The sequence below is a fragment of the Microcebus murinus genome, chromosome 12 (assembly GCF_040939455.1).
Source record: "Microcebus murinus isolate Inina chromosome 12, M.murinus_Inina_mat1.0, whole genome shotgun sequence".
NCBI classification, from domain to species: domain Eukaryota; kingdom Metazoa; phylum Chordata; class Mammalia; order Primates; family Cheirogaleidae; genus Microcebus; species Microcebus murinus.
The window spans coordinates 68,780,455-68,794,842 of NC_134115.1; the positions used below are offsets into that span (position 1 = coordinate 68,780,455).

Consider the following 14,388-nt stretch of genomic DNA (forward strand, 5'->3'; position numbering starts at 1 on the left):
TTATCATAATCAAATTCTTCCACTTTTCTTTTTATTTTCCTTCTTTTTGTACTTGAGTTAGATGTTTGATTCCTTTAGCATTATTTCTTGGTTTATAATGAAGTATTATTATTTCTTAATTTATAATTTTCGTAGAGCTATGAAATTTCCTCTAAGTACAGCTTTTACCAAATTCCACGTTTTAAATACATTTCGTTTTTAAAGTCACATTTAGCTGTTGAGCTTTTATTTCTAGTTATCCCAGAAATTATTTAGCAGAATGTTAAAGACTTTCCCAAGTCTTTGGAATTTTTGTTTTCTTTTTTTGTTCCCAGCTTTATTGCATTATAAGTAGAAATTATAGAATGTTTTTGTATTTGTAATTCATTATCTCTTAATTCTGGCATAGAAAACTTTTGTAAACCTCCATAGCACTTGAAAACCTTTGTATATGTCCCACAGATGCTTGAAATGAAAATGTGTTTTTGTTTCCAGGTACAGAATTTGCAGTGTATCTCTTAACTCAATATTTTATTAATTATATAAATTATATCCTTAGTTATCTTTCTCCATTTAATCTGTTAATTGCTTATGCCTATTTTCTTGTATCTATTGCGATTTTGTTTCTTTATCTATTTGGTGCTATTAGGGGGTATGAATATTCATAATAAATCTTCCTTGTGGGTTTTACTTTTTCACATCATTAAATGTTCATCTTTATCATCTTAAAAGATTTTGTGTCTTGAATTTAACCATGAATAATATTAATCACGATCCCTACTTTCTTTTGCTTGGTGTATCTTTGGCCATATTCTTAGTTTCAAACTTTTTGTGTCCTGTTGCTGTATCCGTGTCTCTTATAGACAAAATCCAATTAGAGATTGTTGATATTTTCCAGAAGAAGTTATCCAATTCACATTTGTTAATATAACATATATTCTTATATGCTAATTTCATAGTTAATTTTATGCATTCTTTTTTGTATTTCTGTGTGATTTCCTTTGTCCTCTGCCTTTTACTACACAGTCTGCGTTTTCTTTGATTTCCTCCCTCTAGTAATTAAAAGCTATATAGTCTGGCTTTTATTTTTACTGCTAATTACATTTTTAACTTTAATTAATGTGCTTATACCTTTGTTTGGAGATTTATTAACTTCAGAAATGAAACAGTGACACGTATTTATGTCCTGCTATGAAAGTTGAGAATATTTGCCCATTTATATTAAATACTTATCCTTGGATGCCTCTTCACCCCTCCCCCAATATTGTTTTTATGCTTGAGGATTTTTTTCCGATTCAGTGTACTCTTATGGTTATTATTATGGGATAATTTATTATTATTATAATTATTACACTTAAGGGATTATTTTGTTTTGTGTTATTAATTATTCAGTCTTCCTTTTAAATGTAAGTGGATTTGGAGCTCACAGCCTCTGCTCACCACCAAATTCTCTATTCTTGAGATCTTGATTTTGAACCTTCTCTTTGTTGGATCTGTCATATATCACTGAGTAGATTTTGAAGAAGAGTTATTAATACTTATGTGCTGCATTCCCTGACTACACTGATTGGAAAATTCTTTTTTTCTACTTTTATACGTGGTTGTGAACTTACTTGGGGACTGAATACTTGCGTTTTGTTCTTTCTTTCTTAAGCTTCTATAGACACTGCTTCACTGTTTTCTATTGTTAAATGGTACTGTGAAAAAGTCAAAGGCCTCTCGGCTTTTTCTCCTGTAAATTGACTAATTTTTAAATATCTTAATAAAATTCAGTGTTTATCCTTGAAATTCTATAACTTCTCCAAGATGTCTCAATTTTGATAATTCTGTATTACTTTTTCCTAGAACATCAGATACTCTTTTATTTCAACTAAGTATTTTCTGTCACAGATTTGAGCATGTTTTGTTTTGCTGTCTGCTTCTAGAATACCTTTTATCTGTATGTTCAATCTCTGTTTTCAAACCTTCTTATCTGTCATCTTTTCTACTTGCTTTTATCTACTTGTCCTTTTCCTCTGCATTTTGTGCAGTTTTTGAAGACTGTTTTCCACATCATCAATATTGTTTTTGGTTTGTGGATTTTACCTCTTATAACTTTAATATATGTATTAGTTCTGTGATGATATTTTTGTCATCGTTTCTTTCTTCAACTGCCAGCTCCTCTTTTATCTCATTCTGATTTCTTGTCATCCTATCTTTGATCTCTTCTTTCATAGACTCTGTTAATTGTTGTATATAATTTTCTTCTGTGTCTTGTTCTTTCAAAGTAGATGCTGGTCTTTTCTATGCCATTTCTTTCTGTCACCTCCCCTCCCCTTCTTGCCTCAGTTCATTTTTTTTTTATAACTTACTTGTCTTTGATTGGGACATTAACTATCAGAACTTTTTGTTTGGCCCCCAAATGATGAGAGCAATATCTCTTTAAATCCCCTTCTTAATTCTGCTTTCAGGACTTGAACTTGAGTCTTGATGTTTTGTCTTTCTTCTGTAGTCGTTCAGCAGTTTCAAAGGGTCCTGGCTAGGTTCCTGAGCAGGACACAGTTGATGAATTTTATCTCAGAACTCTGTGATTCTAAGTTTTAAGTCCTGCATTTGACTTGAGGGTCCTGTAGATCTGTTGGTTTGGTGTGTCCAAACTCTTCTGTTCTTTGTCTATGTTCTCTTCTCTTCTTTCAGCCATGCCTTTGTTAGCAGTTTGAGACAATGAGCCACCATTTTTTTCTGGGAAGTTCCTTGGTTAGCTTAAAGCACATATTCTTCTTCTGTGGGATTTCCAAACACATCTGTGTCTTCAGATGTTCGTTCTTACTGAGAGTTGAGCTCTACACTGTAGATTTAGTGCAAACATCAAATGACCACTGCAAGTTTGGAGGTATTTTTTAATAAGATTTTGTTTATCACAAAAGCTTCCTGTCATGGAAGAGTCTGGAATGCTGAAGACTCACCCAACTCTTAGTATTTTCTGGATAAAATACTCTGATTCTTTCCTTTGTGGATTGCCATGTCCTACTTTAGAAATAGCAGGGACACCACGTCATGAACCCTTCTGAAGTTCTTAAGGGAGATGAATATCACTGTCAACATTACATTGGCCACAATATTCATTCTTTCAAGAACAGTAATCGTCTTTTATGCATGTGCTTTTCTAAGCATTTGATGCTGGGTCTGTAACTTAGTATTTTCCCATTAATTGGCAAATAAGAAGTTAAGTATCACAAACGGCCTGCCCTATGTTCTCCAAGGACTGCACAGATATTATTGCATTCATTCAGTCAACAGCATTTTAAAGTAGGGTTCCAGTGCAGTGGAGAAGAGCACACTCACTGTTCCAGCTAGTGGTCTTAGGGATTGTTCCATATGGGAAGAAAAATTTGAGCTTGGTCTTAAAACTTGAGCAAGCACCAGAAGCAGCCTGAGAGTATGTTAAAACAGATTACTGGACCTCATCTTCAGAGTTTCTGATTCAGGTCTGGGGTGGATCCTGAGAACTTGCATTTCTTACAAGTTTTTGGGTGATGCTGCTGCTACTGGTTTCAGGGACCAGACTTTGAGAACCAGTATCTTAAATAATGGAAATTATTTGGACCTTTTAAAATATAGGTAAAATTATTCTACCTCATGGAGAAAAATGTGAACAAATGTGGAGATGTCAGTCTCTTCTTGGTTTCTAAGCCATTCTCTTCAGAATGATAAAGGGATCCTTTTATAAGAGATCATTATGGAAAATATTTAAACAGTTAAAGAGGACGCCCAGACTTTCTGATGCATTTAGCTTTTTTTTTATATCCAACAAATGAGTATAGATATCCAGAAATAAACCAGAAATAAAATTAGATAAATAAGGAAATAAAGGATAAAGATAAATTAACATATTAGTAAATGTAGAAGAATATTCAAAGTTGCAGTTGGTTTCAATGTGCTATTAGTATATAAAGTTTGAAATGAAATCCAGTATCAACAATATTCTGGTATTATTGGTCTGAGCCACTCATTTAGATGTGCCACAAAGAGGCTGGCTTTCTTGCCAGGTGTTGTAGGACTGACTGCTCTTCCCTTTTCCATTTTACATGCACTGACCCTGATATCTCTAGATACCCCTAAGGCTCATTCATCCAGACTCTTCAGTGACTTTGTTGGCTGTGCACATTTTCCATAAGAAACATGACGATGTTTCTCATGGGCTAGATTTGACAGGCATAAAGCTACTACATAACCTTGTTCTGATTCTATAAGGTTGGATTCTAAAGAAAGAAAATTCAGTGTTACAGCTTTTGTTCTTCTGTGTTTACCTTTGTCAGCAACTTTCAGTCTTCCAAATGTGTTTCCAAAGTATGAACACACTGCTTGCATGCCTAAGAAGTTCTTTGCACCTTATCAGTTACTCTCCTGAGTGTGAATTCAGGGCAGAGGAGACTTTGGTGATTATTATGGAATGTGCCTCCCAAGTGAAAACTCTTATTGCTGAGAATATATGGGGCATGGACTGTAAGAGTGAATAGCTGTTGGTGAATTAAATAACAGTCATGGAGTGTCTTTACTGGTTAGCCCCATTGTCAAATTACTGACTTCAAAAGATTTTTTTTTTTCCTGACTTGAGAGAATTTGTGTTCTAGAAGGCTCTGGCAGGTTATTTTTCTTGAGATATCAGTTTATCTATCTGAAAAGTGAAGATGCTGGACTATAGGGTATTTAAGATCTCTTCTCTAGTGGGCATTATGAGCCTATTGGCGGTTAACTTTTAGAGTGGATTCTTCTTTTTGATTTAAGGAAGGCACAAATAACACATTGTTTAAATATTTTTCAGAGAGGCCAAGGAGAGAAAATTCTGCTTCTACCTAATTTTGTTACACTTCCCTCTACTGAAAATGTTTATATGGCTTTGAGCTATAGGGCAGAATTATTCCTCAGGCTTTCCAAACAAGAAGAGAAAGATTTTGTGAAGGAAAGGTAAACACATGGTCTCAAGCATGTAGGCACAGGTGATGACTTCAGGTGTCACATCAGATGGGGGTAGCTTAGCAGTGTCACAAATACATGAGTGGAACAGCGCGGCCAGAAGCACCTTCCCACGGGTGATGAGGAAAAGGAGATGGCCACTTACTTAAATCTCAAGGACAAATCAGGACTTAGAATTCCTAGCATTCCAGTAGTCAGCTAATTACTTATAATGTTGCTTCATTTGCTTTATTGGTTGGAGTGGGGAGTGTCATATAGCATTAAATTTTGTTTTATGTTGTTTTTCTTGTCATGGATGCTCTCTGCACTTGCTTAGGTTCCTAAAAGTTGAATTTGATTTGGTGCCACTGGTTAATTTTCTCCTGGAAAGCAGGCATGCTCACAGCCAGTCATTTGTACCGCAGATCTCATCAGGGCCAGACCTGTGCTGGGCCCTGGGGATAAAAGGACAGAAAGAAACGAACACATTACTTATCCTCTGAAGAGTGATTTTAAGTAGCCTGCGGCCCTATCACTTTGAAAGAAGATAATTTTCCACATTGGAGGGGAGAAAATGTACTGTGTTTTTCACAGAAGTTTCAGTTGGAGGCCACATGCCAAGTGTAGAACTTGGCTATTTTAATGACATACTCGCAAAACCCACAGGATCATCAACAGCACAAGGGTGAGTGCAAGGGCCTTGTCACTAAGAAAGATGGGCCAGTCAGTGCCTTAATCTTGGATTTTTTTAAAGAGTCTTGGTAAAATACCCAACTCAGAAAAGATATGTTAAAAACTCATGCTACCATATGGCATGAGGGCTGCTAAGATCATTTAGAACTATCGAATCATAAAATCTTAGAGTGAGGAGAGAACTTGTTGATTCTCTGGTCCAGAGATTCCACCATGCAGGGCTTGTAAAGGCAGGAGGGTTATATGCAAAGTCTGAAAATACCAAGAGATCACCGGTGACCGGTGACCGTTTCCAGCCTCAGCGTTATTAACATTTGGACCTTAATTCTTTCTCGAGAGGGCCGTCCTGTGCATTGTCGAATGTTTAGCAGCATCCCTAGCCTCTACTCCCTAGATGCCAACACCACTTCCCCGCTGGTTGTGATAGCTAAAAATGTCTGAAGATGTTGTCAATTATCCCCAGGTTGGAGCTGATAGGGAGCAGAATTGCCTGTGGTTGGGACCACGGCTTTATGATAACACAGGGTTAGTAGAAGAATCTAATGTTCATGGCCAAGCTTTTTTATGTTTGTTTGGAATCCTGTTATTCAGAAGCCTGATTCATTCATTCATTTGTTCCTTCCTTCATTCAACACATGAACTGAGTACCTGTGAGTGTATGGAGCACACCATGTCCAAGGCTGAAGACACCAATGTGAACAAGGCAGACGTAGACCCACTCTCAGGGTGCTTGTGTTCTGGGGGAAGAACACAGACCGTAAACAAACGAGAATCATGCTGACAGCGAAGGAAATAAAGTGGGGTATTGTGGTAGAGAGAAACGGAGTGTGGGCTGGAGGTGTGAGTAGGGGCTTTGATTTCATGGGGGCGGGGTGGTGGTGGTGGTGGCTAACATTAGACAGGGTTGTCAGGGAAAACCCACGGAGGACAGAACCTTTAAGCCCAGACTTGAATGATAAGAAGGCAGTCACACACGAAGACTGGCATTTATGTGTCTCTGAATAATAAAGTAAGGGAATGAATTGAATCAGGGAAAAAAAAATCTTTCAAAATATGAGAAGGAAATCTTGTAAAGCAGGTCCTTTGTATAAAAAGGTTGAACGTCATAATCTAATCTCTTCATTTAGCAAAATGATCAAAGTGAGGGCCTCAAAAGACTTGCTCAAGGTGAAGATGGCAGGTAGAGACATCACACTTAGTGTCACTTTTTGGTTTTAGTGACCTGTGAACAAATTCCTTAATTGGCTGGATGGGCATTTCTGTATGTTTTTTTTTTTCTTTGAAGAACAGCCCAATAGTGAAAAAAGCTAAGAAACCTAAGTTTATTGGGCAAAAGTGGGATTTATCATGAAGTATTTATGGAATATAAAGCTTGACTGAGTACCTGAGCATTGCAATGTTTTCATGTATTGACAAATTCTGCCATTGTGTTGGCAGGCAAATGTCTAACTGTCTGCTCAGTTCTTGGGGTACAGTAATCTTTAGGTTACTTGCTGAATGTAGATTATGGATTGTAAGAGAAAAGACATTTCTTAGCTATCATTTTTTTTTTTAATTCTAATTCTTGGTCTTCTGCCACTATAAATATATACTGTTTTTCCTATTATTAAGGATCTGTTATTTGTTGAAGCAAAGGTGGGAAAACCAATGGGTTCGAATGGGCCAGTTGCTTAGTTTGATAAGGAGGAAGGAAGGATAGCCTTCTAATAGCTTCTGCTACAGGTGGAGGCCAAGAAGAGAGGGAAAAAATTGCATTCTCCTTGGGTAGGAGGACATGAAGGTGTTCACAGTCCACATAGGCCCAGCCACTGTTTGTCTTTTCTAAAAGCAGACTGCTTAGGACTTTGATCCAGGCAAAGGTAGTTAAATCAGGAACCATGGTTTGGACAGAGAAAGATAGACAAACTCAGGAGTAGGTAATCAGTTTTGTCTGCTATAAGAAATCAGACTGGCTGGAAGGGTTATTTTTATTTCAGGGCCAGCCACTGATAAAGGCAGGCATGGGACAATTCTAATCTAAGGGAAGTGACTTCTCTGAATTTTTCGAGCGAACCACACACACACAAGAGTGAGCAAGCATCAGAGAGATGAAATTGGGATTTTTGTGGCTTTTTCCTCAAGTAAAAGAACTTCTGGTGAAATTTTCTTACACCCTCTGTAAATCACTAGCCATACGTCATTTTTTTTTCTTTGAATAATTATAGAGAACAAGGTAAGTTGTTAAAGTGGTTTCTGGATTCGTTGACTGAAACCGTAGACTTGAGGCTTGGTGTGTTTGGCTGGATCTTAGGAGCCAAGAACAGTTTTGGCCACGAGGACACGTCCAGGGCCTGAGGTCAGTCTGGCTGGCAGACTCGCAGGAAAAGTACTCTGAGGCCCGTGTGGGTCTTCCGTGATATGGAAGATGACTTTTACCCCTGCCTCTGCTTACTCTGCGTCTTAATCAGTTCTGTAATGAAGACCCAGCAGCGTGTCTGCAACTTCCCTTTAATTTTACAATTTTTATGATGAGAGCTCTTGTAGCGTGGAAAGTGCCTGTAGAAACCCAGCCAGCATTCTGAAGAGTCTATAAGGGAACACCGTGATTTTCTAACTCTGCTGTTTGGGCGAGGTTTGGCTCTGGAGGAAAGAAATGGGTTATCTCTTGTTCTAAATGCGGGGGCAAGGATGGCTTCAAAGTTTCCAAGGAACTTCCCGATGAACCCATGACATTTCATTCGTCTATACTTATCGCTTCTCATGTATTCACTTGACACCAAGAATGGGTTCCCATCATTTGAAAGGACGTGATGAGCTGGAATGTCATTTGTCTTGGTTGCATTTTGAGAATTTCAGTGAGGGGGAGGCGTCTTCATTTTGTTTTGTTTTGTTTCTCAGACAAATCTCGTGACACTCTTAGAATTATCGTCAGAACACTCTCAGAATTAGAGTTATCTAGGGAACTGCAGGTTCCCCTTTACAGACAATGAAATCTGAAGGTACTGAGATACCACCAGGCTTCCTCCCTTTCTTTTCTGGTCCCTTCTCTCCTTTTATCTCCTCGTTCAAATCACACGCTTCCTTTTCTAAGGACAGGAGAGCTGGCAGACTGCCTCCTGGCCTGTTGGCCTCAATTAGCCTTATATCATTGCAAAGGAATGCATGAATTCTCCAGAAGGTATGTAGTATCTCTTTCTGTATTAGACAGTCACTACCTGCTTTCATAACAGGTCACTCAACCAGAATCACTTATTTACATATCCAACGTTTTTTTAGCCACTTGGGTTATATCCCCAGATGCTCATCTCATTTTAATGATGATCCCCAAGGTATCTGTTATGAAATATTACACCAATTTGCTCTATAATACTTGAAAACTTTATGAAGGAGAGCAAACCCAAAATAAAATATAACCTGAAGACTAGCATTGTTGGCCACAAGGTGACTGGGTTATCCATCTGCAGATGGCCTGCTTCAGACACTGTGCTTATGTACAAGGTCCCACAGATAGACGGGGCTGACTATGCACAACAGAGGCCACCTGCATTGGCAGGACTTGGTCTCCTGGCATTTCCTTGTGACTATTTAAATTCAGTCTCATATTGGGGGTTACATATGTGATTGCAAATTAATCCTTTCTCTCCTGAAAATTTGGTTGTGAAGGACAGCTGTGTCTCCCTTCTGAATTCCTTAATTATTTATCCTCCCTGATATGTTAAACCTTTCATTAGTGTGGTGAATTGCCAAGAGTACACAGAACTGCTTAGATCATGTAGCAAACAGTATAAACATTTGATAGGACATTTGAAGACCACATAGTGAGCCAGGATCTATAGTACTAACAAATGCTGTGGGATCGTTTGGAGTTAGCTTGTTGGTCTATTTTGCCGGTTTGTTTTTTTTAAACTATAACATGGGAATAGGACTGATTCTGCCCTAGCTCTTGTGAAATTTGGAGTGTACATGCCCATATCTGCGTTAAAATTAAATCAAGAAAATTAATTATATATATACATATAAATTTGGACATTCTATATTTGCATTTATAGTTTTGATTCCATAACCAGTATTCCTGAAAGAGATTTCACCTCAATTTCTCAGTTCAGTACTCTTTGGAAAGATGCCTTAAATGCTTATTAAATTATTAGAACTTCCACTTTAGCCATGATGAGAGTAATTGATTAGTAGTGATATAGAAACCCCCTTATTGCTAAGAATAGCAACCCAACATTTACAACTTTATTAATTAGTGTGTCACCCTTCTGAATTCCTTAATTATTTTCATCCCAAGGTCCTGGGGTTGCAATTAGAAATATTAACCTTGCAGTCCACACCACAACCCTTTAACCTCGTGATAGCAACAGTTTCGGATCTGTAAATAACATTTTTTAGAATGACCTTTAGGTTCTTGAGTTGACTGTCTTTCAAGCCGGACTATTCCAAAGTTTATGCATTCTATTACCTGTCCTTGGATAATTGGTTTTTCCATTCGTGGGAAAGTAAGAAAAGCACAAACAACAGGTGCTCACGAAAGTTTTTTATTAGAATTGTGATTGAGGAGACCTGGGGAGCTCAGTGTCTTACAAATGAAACTAGGTTTCTGGAGTGGACAGAGGAAAAGCACCTTATGGTGTTTCTGGTTCTATTTCTCAAAGGCTTTGAAGGTTATAATTAGTCGCTACTGAATCACATGGCTGTGGCGCTCCACGGCTTTATTTCTGGTCTGCAGTCCTTCAGCCAGAGAACAGGTTAGATCCAGGCAAGGCCTGTGCGTTTTAATTTGGTCACTTCATGGAGACAGTTGGGATTTTGACTTGAGGACCATGTTTATGCTCCTGGGCCATTCAGCTTAAAGAGCAGTGTTTACCAAGCTGACGTGGACCAGGGTTGATGGTGGCAGGCTTGTAGGAATGCTGCAAGACGTCAAGGACACCTCCCCGCTCCAGTTACGTCTGAGCAGTGAGTTGGAAGGTCACGCAGTGAAGCTGGGGTTTGTCTCCTTTCTTCTTCGAGGGAGGAAAAACTGAGGCATAACATATCCCTGGAATTCTGAGTACAGAAACATGGGTGGGCAAACGGTATAAATTAAAATTGGTGTTCCTAAGATTGAGAAAGAGCAGCCTGTGTCCATAATTTGTCTTTCCCCATTCCCATGTATATATTCCAAATCTTTAACATGATCTGTGGACCTTCTTTAAATATATCTTCAAGAGTTTGTCAGACATGGACAATTGGGTTTTGGGTTTCACATCAGAACCCCACCCACATTTTGAAATCCCCCAACTATAAATGCAAACTGACCCAGCCAACAACCAGCAATAAGTAGAACTAAAGAACAATAAATAATTAGGGTGGTGTAGGGGTTGCATTTAGGAGGACCAATTACATTAGTTGCTATAGGTTATTTAGAATGAATCTGGAATCATCTGTCAGGTGTCACCATGGGTGACGTTCAGAGTCATCTGAAGCCTATTTGACCTTGAGGGGCCTGGAGATACTGCATTAGGGGTAGGAGATGGGGGTGCTCATTTGATTTGTAGGTTCATCTCATGACCTTTTGAAATAGCATCTCTTTTTAGTTACTTCAGACACTTCCTCTTCTGCTTTTGATTGTGCTGATTTGGTGAGGAAAAAAAATATTGCTCATCTCTTAATCACAGTATTATTAAATGATACGAGATCAAGGCTTTTAACTTTCAATCTTAATTTTGTAGCAGATCAGTGTCTAGTTTAGCCTCTTAGGGTTGTTGCTCTTCTGGGTTGATAAAGCTGTCAAATATGCAGAGCTTATTTCGCATCTTTTTTTTTTCTTGTTGCTGGTTTGTGAGAGGATTACTGTCTGCTGGGTCATCCTCATGCCCGGTTTTCTATGTCTCCATCCTTCCCTACTCCTTTCTCCTCCTGCTCTCACTTTTTGCACATGTATACATCCACAGTCTCATAAACACATCAAGTTCAGTATCTTTGATTGTTTGGGCCGTGCTAGCAATTTCTGTTTTCTTCTGTCAGTGTCTTCAGGAGATACGTACACACAAAGGCAAGATGGCTTTCAAAGTAGGCTACATCCTCATTTCAGTACTCAGTGCAGACATCAAATTGAAGGCAGTTCAGCTCTACCTGACGCTGGTTCTCTCAGCGGCCTGGAGATTAACCTCTTCTAAGGCTCTGAGCTATTTTTGAGACAGAGACTGCAACGACATTAAAGCTAGAACCCATTAGGAAATCACTTTCATCATCTCTTCGTTTTCCAAATCAGTGGCTCTTTTTTTCTGATCTCATAACCCTTTAATCTCCTTTGTAGCAGAACAAGGAGACTGTTAGTTTGTGTTTGTAGCCGGTGAAGTTAGCATCCTTGATAACAGCTTCAGAAGACACCAAGATATTAGAGAGCTGCAAAGAGAGATGAATTTCATCTCCAGGTGGATGACTTAATGCTGAAGGTGCCCTGCTTTCATTGTGCAGAACCGTGATTTTTGTTGATGTTGTGCAAACCAGGCTCAAAACTTTCCAAAAGACACGCAGCAGAAAGGCTTTTGTTGCATTATTTCTAAAGGCTTGAAGTTTTGAAGGGAAGAGATTTTGTTTTCCTCTCGGCTACACAATGGAGCTTTCAGAGAACCTCTTTTAAAAGGAATAGCTACAGCCTTTGTGTTGAAGGGTGTGTCTGTTGGCAGGGTCTGCTGATGCAGACAGACTGGCTGGTGATTAACAAAGGTCATTAGACTTTGGAATCTGGCAAGCAGAGTCGGATGGTATGTCTTCTGTGTGTGGAAGGACGACTCCCAAGAAGCCAAGGCATTCTGGAGGTGCCCCCCTTCCCCCCGCCGCACCCCCAAATCCTGCTGTAGAACAGGGTCTGGTCCAGGGTCATCCTGCTCTAAGCAGGGCTCTGCTGGGACTAATGAACCAGCATATCAATCATGGAATAAAAGAACCTTTGGAGATCCTGGTGAATGACATTGGAGGAGGAGAAAGGTGCTGCTTTTCGGAGAGTAATGAAAACAGTTAATTCTGTGTTGGGAAGAGAAGAAAGAGCATAGGAGCCCAGCCTGCTCCTCCAGCGTTCATTTCTGATTGCTAGCCTAGCAGGAGCCAGGAGAAGCCATGTTGTGCACGGAGGAGAAGCTCTGAGCTAAAATGGCTGCTCCTAAAGCTCAGAGGACTAGGGCAGCTTAGTGAGTCTTAGAGCTTCAGTGACGCAGGAGCTCATATCTCTTGAAAGTGTGATAAACACATTCAGCAGAGCTGTGGCTTGTTTGGCTGAGATGAAAGGACTAAGCTTGGGGGATGGGGAGTGCACACTGGAGGATCTGCTTTTTTCTGTGAAGTGTTCTAAATGCAGGAGTCGTCTGCACCATGGAAAAATTTGTTTTCAGGTCTAATGGACTGTGCGAAAGGAGACGTGGGGTGGGGCCTCAGTGACTGCTGTAATTTGATCCAGAGCTGATAGCAACCTCTTCCACACAATTTGGGTTGGTGCTTAGACATAAAAGCTTGTGTATCTGGAATATTGAGACTTCGCTGAAAAGACTCCGGTGAACAGTTCAATGTTTATTGAAAAAAGGATAAATTGCTGGGTGAAAGAAGAGGAGGTAAATATCTGTGTCTCCCTCTGCAAGCTCAGTCTGTCCAGAGCTGGACTTGCCAGAAGTTATTTTAGCAGGCGATCAGGAGGCTCATGCTTTCATAGAAAACCCTCATGCGATGGCTCCTTGCACTACATTGACATGTTAGCACTGGGCTTTGTTCCTCCTGCATAAATCATTTAAATTTTACAATAAAGGTATAGAGCATTGCATGGTAAAATAGATTTGGCTACAACTTCAGTTCTTGGACATCTGGTTCTAGATTACAATGACTCTGTAGAGTTTGTGGTAAGCTTAAAGAAGTAACTCACTCATTAAGATAATAACTGAGTATCTGGACATAGGAGATGTGTTAAGATAGGAAGGACTACACCTTTCGAATACATTTAATGGTGGAACTCTCCATTGAGTTGGGGGAAGCTTTCTATCTATTTCAGTCACACAGTAACTTGCAGAATTATGATAGCTGGACAAGTTTTGCTTTATTCCACACCAGGTTCACAACTTTTTGCATCCCATTATATACTTCATGCTTGTAAAGGAGAGAAGTGGAAAAAAGATGAAGTCACAACTTAGTAGCCCCTCTTCAAAACTGCGAGTTTCAGTTGTCTTAATGTAAATTGAGACACCAAGGTGCAACTTTAAACTAGAAACTGGCTTGTCATTACAAACTCGGTTGTTTGAAAACCTCATGAGAAATATTTTATGACCTAATTAGATTGAAGAAGCTGTTAGGTTATAATTGGTAGATAGTAAAAGAGCAAATAACCATTTAGCTCATGAAATAAACTCAACTAAACTATTTGGAGAAGGGAGGAAAGAGGTGTACCCCAATATCAGGAAAGATCTTAATATACTAAAAGCTACAAAAAACTTCTCCATTATCATTCTCAAGATTCAATACTATTTTGCCATTTGGTGATAAAACACCAATGTCATAATATTAAAACAGCTAATGAAGATTGAAATTTTCCCTTTCTTCTGTGTGGACATCTTCTTTACCTCTGAGAAGGTTCTGGTTGGAAAAAAACAAAAAAAAAAGAGTCCAAGGCACAGTAAAAGTCAGTACTAAGTTACCAAGAAATTTGGATTCTGTGGGGAAACTCAGAAACTTTTAAAACTTTTGAAGTGATTAAGGATTTCCTTGACTAATGGCATTTGAAGATATGCGAAACCAGAAAATGTTTATCTGGGTTTGTTTTCTTCTTTGAAGTTT

The 14,388-nt window shown here is 38.9% G+C and overlaps 1 protein-coding gene across 5 annotated transcripts in view; it reads left to right on the forward strand.

Moving 5' to 3' along the window:
- The window catches only part of ZNF462 (zinc finger protein 462), a 138,829-nt gene that overhangs the window by 37,890 nt on the left and 86,551 nt on the right, over positions 1-14,388 (forward strand). The window contains exon 1 of one of the 5 annotated variants that reach the window (XM_012736787.3): positions 63-13,178. The exons of the other annotated variants lie outside the window; for them this stretch is intronic. The gene's annotated coding sequence lies outside the window, so the exon portion shown is untranslated. Of the gene's footprint in view, positions 1-62; positions 13,179-14,388 lie in introns of those variants that run through there. 5 annotated transcript variants of the gene reach the window in all.